The sequence below is a fragment of the Elephas maximus genome, chromosome 14 (assembly GCF_024166365.1).
Source record: "Elephas maximus indicus isolate mEleMax1 chromosome 14, mEleMax1 primary haplotype, whole genome shotgun sequence".
In the NCBI taxonomy this organism is placed as follows: Eukaryota; Metazoa; Chordata; class Mammalia; order Proboscidea; family Elephantidae; genus Elephas; species Elephas maximus.
This window is the reverse complement of record NC_064832.1, coordinates 12,877,071-12,885,923: the sequence shown is the minus strand read 5'-3', so window position 1 is coordinate 12,885,923 and position 8,853 is coordinate 12,877,071. Positions and strand designations below refer to the sequence as shown.

At 56.1% G+C, this 8,853-nt stretch overlaps 1 long non-coding RNA gene across 3 annotated transcripts in view; it reads right to left on the bottom strand.

Annotated features, from left to right (window-relative positions):
* Positions 1-917: 917 nt before the first annotated feature.
* Positions 918-8,853, bottom strand: part of LOC126058127 (uncharacterized) — a 44,285-nt gene continuing 36,349 nt past the window's right edge. For 2 of the 3 annotated variants that reach the window (XR_007513098.1, XR_007513099.1), the window contains one exon: positions 918-1,553. This is a non-coding gene — a long non-coding RNA (uncharacterized LOC126058127). Of the gene's footprint in view, positions 1,554-3,650; positions 3,772-8,853 lie in introns of all 3 variants that reach the window. The other variant, XR_007513101.1, reaches the window with a different exon arrangement.

The following is an 8,853-nucleotide window of genomic DNA, read 5'->3' as shown; positions in this document are numbered from 1 at the left end:
GGGGTCACCATTTGTCACTGGCAGCAGTCTCACAAGTCACTAGACTTCCAGCTACCCGCTGACCTAGGCTGCCTTCTGCCCCAGGCAAGGTCCCGAATCCTTTATCCCAGATGCTGACACCTGGGCACTGGCGGACATTGATTTTTATCAACACAGAGGTCTGAGTGAGGGTCAGAGGGCCAGGGAGGTGAAGTGAAGGCCAGGTGGGCGGGGCTAAGGCTTCCTTGCCATCACCATAGAAACAGTCCCCCCACCGCAAGAGTGGGCAGAGCTTGTGATGGGCCTGGTGACAAGACTGAGCCAATGGCAGAGATCCGGCCTGCCAGGCAGATGACACAGGGCCCTCCATTGTGACCTATGACACCTAGTGGCCACAGGATTTGAGCACGCCCCGGGAAAGTCTACCCAGGCACCTGGGAGCCCCTGGTGCGGACTGCTTCAGGGCATTGGCAGAGCACGCCAGGTACCTCTTTCAAACTTTCCTGAGGATATCAGTAGGCAAGGCATCCCCACTCAGCATCTCTTGCCTCTCTCTGTCTCTCTCTGCTTGTCTTCGTTTTCTGAAATCTCTTCCTTCTCCCCATTGTCACTTCACACCTTGGAGTGCCTGACAGAGGGCCTAGAGACCAAAGAGCAAAGGGGGAAGGCCTCTGGCTCTACTGCTTGCCCATGGGGAGAGAAGTTCTGGTAGTCTATCTGGAAGGTCTAGAGAGTAGTGATTGATTGGGGAGCTACATCACGGGCGGACCTGGCCAGGTGAAGCTTGACATCACCCTGGGACCTGGCCAGGTGAAGCTCGCTGACAAGTGGCAGTCTCTCCGGAGACTACTAATTCTGCTGCTCACATTCTATACAAATAACCGGCTCAGTGCCATGGGCAGAAAACATTGACACATACCTGCCAGAGGCCTATTCTGGGTCTCAAGAGTCCACCCTGGTCTCCCCTGCAACTCATCATCTCAGCACACACTTTGCCTGCACGCATGGAAACCGCCTCTCTCCACGAATGTCTTCACCTGCTAGGAAACACACGATGTCACTCAGCCAAAGGAGAGCACAGGCCAAGTCAACTGAAGCCCCCATTTTCAAGATTTTGCCCTCTGCTGCTCCACAGCCTCCGGTGGCACACTGCATGTGCGTCACTTCTCGGTAGACGAGGCCGAAATCCGGGCATCCAGGGCCCCAGCCGTCCAGAGTCTACGGATGGCGGCATATGGATCACCTCTTTGCCTCGTACAGCAGGGAGGCCTGGGCCCTAGACTGGCTCCGCTAGAGCTCCACGACCTCAGCTATTTTCCCTGACCTTTGGCCTGTGCCCTCGTGAGTGTGTCATCTCTACTTCCACTTCTCTTCCCACCACACTGAAACCGCCACCTGCGGATACCTGAGCGTGGACATCAACATCTATCACTGGCTGCAGTGTCACAGGTCACTAGGAGTCTAGGCTCAGGCTGACCTTGGCTGTCTTCTGCCCAGGCAAGGAGCCTAATCCTTCCAAGGAAATGAGGACACGTGCTCACTGGCCGACATTTTTCTTTCATCCACACAGCGGTCTAGATGAGGGGAAAGAGGCCAGGTAGGCCAGGTGAGGGCTGAGTGTGGGGCCTAAGGCTTCTTTCCCAATCACCATGGTGACAGCCACCGGAAGGCTGGGCGGAACTTCTGACGGGGACGAGTCACAAACACTGAGCCAATAGGAGAGGTCCAGCCTAACCGGCCAGTTCCGCAGAGCCCTCCATTTTACCCATGGACAGACAACGGCCCCTTGCGTCTTTGGCCACAAAATCCAGGGCACCCAGGGAATAACTTCACAGTAGGCAACCCCTGATGTGAACATGTTCCACACACTTGGACGGCAGGCAGGTACCTCTTTTCCACTTACGCTAGGGTATCACTAGGTAACGTGCCCTTCCTCAGCATCTCTGGCCTCTCTGTATGTGTTCACTCAGAGGAATCTCTTCATTCTACCCCTGAGACACATCACAAGTATGAGGGGCCTGAGAGAGAGCCTAGAGATGGAACGGGGGAGGCTTCTGCCTGTACTGCTTCCCCGTGGGGACAGAATAGCAGGTAGTCTCTCTGGAAGGTCTTAGCTTCTGTTGACTGACACGCGCAATACAGTAGGGGCGGACCCTGGCCAGGTGGAGCCTGTGGGCAGATGCAACCTCTCCGGCGATGAATAATTGCGCTGCTGCTTTGTATGGTGAAAACCTCCCCCCGCCAAGGGGGATGGGTAGAGAACATTGACCCACACCCGCCAGGGGCCTTTCCTGGGACTAAAGATCCCAACGTGGTCTCAACGTCGTCACCCTCTCAACACACACCTTTCCTGCACACGTAATCCTGCCTTTCTCCGTCAGGGCCCTATCCTACCAGGAAAAAAAGCAAGCCGCTCAAAAAGGCCGATGCCAGGGAAATCGAGGAAACACTGCCAGTTTCCAAATTTATGCTGTCTACACGTCCCCGCCTCCGGTGCAATGCTGCCTATGTGGCCGGGCTCCGAAGGCAAGGCCGAAATCCTGGCAGCCTGGGACCCAGCAGTCCAATGCTTTATGGACGTGGGGACACGGATGACCTGTTCGCCACATACAGGAGGGATCCTTGGGCCCTTCACTGGCTCGCCATTCAGCTCCACGACGTCCACTACTGGCCCTGGCCTTTGCTTTGGCTGCTGCCCCATTAAACGTGTGCTCCGGAGCGATGTTTCACCACCCATCACTAGCATTCTGCCACCAGGGGATATGTGAGTGTGGGGGTCACCATTTGTCACTGGCAGCAGTCTCACAAGTCACTAGACTTCCAGCTACCCGCTGACCTAGGCTGCCTTCTGCCCCAGGCAAGGTCCCGAATCCTTTATCCCAGATGCTGACACCTGGGCACTGGCGGACATTGATTTTTATCAACACAGAGGTCTGAGTGAGGGTCAGAGGGCCAGGGAGGTGAAGTGAAGGCCAGGTGGGCGGGGCTAAGGCTTCCTTGCCATCACCATAGAAACAGTCCCCCCACCGCAAGAGTGGGCAGAGCTTGTGATGGGCCTGGTGACAAGACTGAGCCAATGGCAGAGATCCGGCCTGCCAGGCAGATGACACAGGGCCCTCCATTGTGACCTATGACACCTAGTGGCCACAGGATTTGAGCACGCCCCGGGAAAGTCTACCCAGGCACCTGGGAGCCCCTGGTGCGGACTGCTTCAGGGCATTGGCAGAGCACGCCAGGTACCTCTTTCAAACTTTCCTGAGGATATCAGTAGGCAAGGCATCCCCACTCAGCATCTCTTGCCTCTCTCTGTCTCTCTCTGCTTGTCTTCGTTTTCTGAAATCTCTTCCTTCTCCCCATTGTCACTTCACACCTTGGAGTGCCTGACAGAGGGCCTAGAGACCAAAGAGCAAAGGGGGAAGGCCTCTGGCTCTACTGCTTGCCCATGGGGAGAGAAGTTCTGGTAGTCTATCTGGAAGGTCTAGAGAGTAGTGATTGATTGGGGAGCTACATCACGGGCGGACCTGGCCAGGTGAAGCTTGACATCACCCTGGGACCTGGCCAGGTGAAGCTCGCTGACAAGTGGCAGTCTCTCCGGAGACTACTAATTCTGCTGCTCACATTCTATACAAATAACCGGCTCAGTGCCATGGGCAGAAAACATTGACACATACCTGCCAGAGGCCTATTCTGGGTCTGGAGAGTCCACCCTGGTCTCCCCTGCAACTCATCATCTCAGCACACACTTTGCCTGCACGCATGGAAACCGCCTCTCTCCACGAATGTCTTCACCTGCTAGGAAACACACGATGTCACTCAGCCAAAGGAGAGCACAGGCAAAGTCAACTGAAGCCCCCATTTTCAAGATTTTGCCCTCTGCTGCTCCACAGCCTCCGGTGACACACTGCATATGCGTCACTTCTCGGTAGACAAGGCCGAAATCCGGGCATCCGGGGCCCCAGCCGTCCACAGTCTACGGATGGTGGCATATGGATCACCTCTTTGCCTCATACAGCAGGGAGGCCTGGGCCCTAGACTGGCTCCGCTAGAGCTCCACGACCTCAGCTATTTTCTCTGACCTTTGGCCCGTGACCTCGTGAGTGTGTCATCTCTACTTCCACTTCTCTTCCCACCACACTGAATCCGCCACCTGCGGATACCTGAGCGTGGACATCAACATTTGTCACTGGCTGCAGTGTCACAGGTCACTAGGAGTCTAGGCTCAGGCTGACCTTGGCTGTATTCTGCCCAGGCAAGAAACCTAATCCTTCCAAGGAAATGAGGACACGTGCTCACTGGCCGACATCCTTTCTTTTAATCCACACAGAGGTCTAGATGAGGGGAAAGAGGCCAGGTAGGCCAGGTGAGGGCTGAGTGTGGGGCCTAAGGCTTCTTTCCCAATCACCATGGTGACAGCCACCAGAAGGCTGGGCGGAACTTCTGACGGGGACGAGTCACAAACACTGAGCCAATAGGAGAGGTCCAGCCTAACCGGCCAGTTCCGCAGAGCCCTCCATTTTACCCATGGACAGACAACGGCCCCGTGTGTCTTTGGCCACAAAATCCAGGGCACCCAGGGAATAACTTCACAGTAGGCAACCCCTGATGTGAACACGTTCCACACACTGGGACAGCAGGCAGGTACCTCTTTTCCACTTACGCTAGGATATCACTAGGCAAGGCGCCCTTCCTCCGCATCTGTGGCCTCTCTGTATGTGTTCACTCAGAGGAATCTCTTCATTCTAACCCTGAGACACATCACAAGTATGAGGGGCCTGAGAGAGAGCCTAGAGATGGAACGGGGGAGGCTTCTGGCTGTACTGCTTCCCCGTGGGGACAGAATAGCAGGTAGTCTCTCTGGAAGGTCTTAGCTTCTGTTGACTGACACGCGCAATACAGTAGGGGCGGACCCTGGCCAGGTGGAGCTTGTGGGCAGATGCAACCTCTCCGGCGACGAATAATTGCGCTGCTGCTTTGTATGGTGAAAACCTCCCCCCGCCAAGGGGGATGGGTAGAGAACATTGACCCACACCCGCCAGGGGCCTTTCCTGGGACTAAAGATCCCAACGTGGTCTCAACGTCGTCACCCTCTCAACACACACCTTTCCTGCACACGTAATCCTGCCTTTCTCCGTCAGGGCCCTATCCTACCAGGAAAAAAAGCAAGCCGCTCAAAAAGGCCGATGCCAGGGAAATCGAGGAAACACTGCCAGTTTCCAAATTTTTGCTGTCTACACATCCCCGCCTCCGGTGCAAGGCTGCCTATGTGGCCGGGCTCCGAAGGCAAGGCCGAGATCCTGGCAGCCTGGGCCCCAGCAGTCCAATGCTTGATGGACGTGGGGACACGGATGACCTGTTCGCCACATACAGGAGGGATCCTTGGGCCCTTCACTGGCTCGCCATTCAGCTCCACGACGTCCACTACTGGCCCTGGCCTTTGCTTTGGCTGCTGCCCCATTAAACGTGTGCTCCGGAGCGATGTTTCACCACCCATCACTAGCATTCTGCCACCAGGGGATATGTGAGTGTGGGAGTCACCATTTGTCACTGGCAGCAGTCTCACAAGTCACTAGACTTCCAGCTACCCACTGACCTAGGCTGCCTTCTGCCCCAGGCAAGGTCCCGAATCCTTTATCCCAGATGCTGACACCTGGGCACTGGCGGATATTGATTTTTATCAACACAGAGGTCTGAGTGAGGGTCAGAGGGCCAGGTAGGTGAAGTGAAGGCCAGGTGGGCGGGGCTAAGGCTTCTTTGCCATCACCATAGAGACAGTCCCCCCACCGCAAGAGTGGGCAGAGCTTGTCATGGGCCTGGTGACAAGACTGAGCCAATGGCAGAGATCCGGCCCGCCAGGCAGATGACACAGGGCCCTCCATTGTGACCTATGACACCTAGTGGCCACAGGATTTGAGCACGCCCCGGGAAAGGCTACGCAGGCACAAGGGAGCCCCTGGTGCAGACTGCTTCAGGGCATTGGCAGAGCACGCCAGGTACCTCTTTCCCACTTTCCTGAGGATATCAGTAGGCAAGGCATCCCCACTCAGCATCTCTTGCCTCTCTCTGTCTCTCTCTGCTTGTCTTCGTTCTCTGAAATCTCTTCCTTCTCGCCCTTGTCACTTCACACCTTGGAGTGCCTGACAGAGGGCCTAGAGACCAAAGAGCAAAGGGGGAAGGCCTCTGGCTCTACTGCTTGCCCATGGGGAGAGAAGTTCTGGTAGTCTACCTGAAAGGTCTGGAGAGTAGTGATTGATTGGGGAGCTACATCACGGGCGGACCTGGCCAGGTGAAGCTTGACATCACCGTGGGACCTGGCCAGGTGAAGCTCGCTGACAAGTGGCAGCCTCTCCGGAGACTACTAATTCCGCTGCTAACATTCTATGCAAATAACCGGCTGAGTGCCATGGGCAGAAAACATTGACACATACCTGCCAGAGGCCTATTCTGGGTCTGAAGAGTCCACCCTGGTCTCCCCTGCAACTCATCATCTCAGCACACACTTTGCCTGCACGCATGGAAACCGCCTCTCTCCACGAATGTCTTCACCTGCTAGGAAACACACGATGTCACTCAGCCAAAGGAGAGCACAGGCCAAGTCAACTGAAGCCCCCATTTTCAAGATTTTGCCCTCTGCTGCTCCACAGCCTCCGTTGGCACACTGCATGTGCGTCACTTCTCGGTAGACGAGGCCGAAATCCGGGCATCCAGGGCCCCAGCCGTCCAGAGTCTACGGATGGCGGCATATGGATCACCTCTTTGCCTCGTACAGCAGGGAGGCCTGGGCCCTAGACGGGCTCCGCTAGAGCTCCACGACCTCAGCTATTTTCCCTGACCTTTGGCCTGTGCCCTCGTGAGTGTGTCATCTCTACTTCCACTTCTCTTCCCACCACACTGAAACCGCCACCTGCGGATACCTGAGCGTGGACATCAACATCTATCACTGGCTGCAGTGTCACAGGTCACTAGGAGTCTAGGCTCAGGCTGACCTTGGCTGTCTTCTGCCCAGGCAAGGAGCCTAATCCTTCCAAGGAAATGAGGACACGTGCTCACTAGCCGACATTTTTCTTTCATCCACACAGCGGTCTAGATGAGGGGAAAGAGGCCAGGTAGGCCAGGTGAGGGCTGAGTGTGGGGCCTAAGGCTTCTTTCCCAATCACCATGGTGACAGCCACCGGAAGGCTGGGCGGAACTTCTGACGGGGACGAGTCACAAACACTCAGCCAATAGGAGAGGTCCAGCCTAACCGGCCATTTCCGCAGAGCCCTCCATTTTACCCATGGACAGACAACGGCCCCGTGTGTCTTTGGCCACAAAATCCAGGGCACCCAGGGAATAACTTCACAGTAGGCAACCCCTGATGTGAACACGTTCCACACACTGGGACAGCAGGCAGGTACCTCTTTTCCACTTACGCTAGGATATCACTAGGCAAGGCGCCCTTCCTCCGCATCTGTGGCCTCTCTGTATGTGTTCACTCAGAGGAATCTCTTCATTCTAACCCTGAGACACATCACAAGTATGAGGGGCCTGAGAGAGAGCCTAGAGATGGAACGGGGGAGGCTTCTGGCTGTACTGCTTCCCCGTGGGGACAGAATAGCAGGTAGTCTCTCTGGAAGGTCTTAGCTTCTGTTGACTGACACGCGCAATACAGTAGGGGCGGACCCTGGCCAGGTGGAGCTTGTGGGCAGATGCAACCTCTCCGGCGACGAATAATTGCGCTGCTGCTTTGTATGGTGAAAACCTCCCCCCGCCAAGGGGGATGGGTAGAGAACATTGACCCACACCCGCCAGGGGCCTTTCCTGGGACTAAAGATCCCAACGTGGTCTCAACGTCGTCACCCTCTCAACACACACCTTTCCTGCACACGTAATCCTGCCTTTCTCCGTCAGGGCCCTATCCTACCAGGAAAAAAAGCAAGCCGCTCAAAAAGGCCGATGCCAGGGAAATCGAGGAAACACTGCCAGTTTCCAAATTTTTGCTGTCTACACGTCCCCGCCTCCGGTGCAAGGCTGCCTATGTGGCCGGGCTCCGAAGGCAAGGCCGAGATCCTGGCAGCCTGGGCCCCAGCAGTCCAATGCTTGATGGACGTGGGGACACGGATGACCTGTTCGCCACATACAGGAGGGATCCTTGGGCGCTTCACTGGCTCGCCATTCAGCTCCACGACGTCCACTACTGGCCCTGGCCTTTACTTTGGCTGCTGCCCCATTAAACGTGTGCTCCGGAGCGATGTTTCTCCACCCATCACTAGCATTCTGCCACCAGGGGATATGTGAGTGTGGGAGTCACCATTTGTCACTGGCAGCAGTCTCACAAGTCACTAGACTTCCAGCTACCCACTGACCTAGGCTGCCTTCTGCCCCAGGCAAGGTCCCGAATCCTTTATCCCAGATGCTGACACCTGGGCACTGGCGGATATTGATTTTTATCAACACAGAGGTCTGAGTGAGGGTCAGAGGGCCAGGGAGGTGAAGTGAAGGCCAGGTGGGCGGGGCTAAGGCTTCTTTGCCATCACCATAGAGACAGTCCCCCCACCGCAAGAGTGGGCAGAGCTTGTCATGGGCCTGGTGACAAGACTGAGCCAATGGCAGAGATCCGGCCCGCCAGGCAGATGACACAGGGCCCTCCATTGTGACCTATGACACCTAGTGGCCACAGGATTTGAGCACGCCCCGGGAAAGGCTACGCAGGCACAAGGGAGCCCCTGGTGCAGACTGCTTCAGGGCATTGGCAGAGCACGCCAGGTACCTCTTTCCCACTTTCCTGAGGATATCAGTAGGCAAGGCATCCCCACTCAGCATCTCTTGCCTCTCTCTGTCTCTCTCTGCTTGTCTTCGTTCTCTGAAATCTCTTCCTTCTCGCCCTTGTCACTTCAC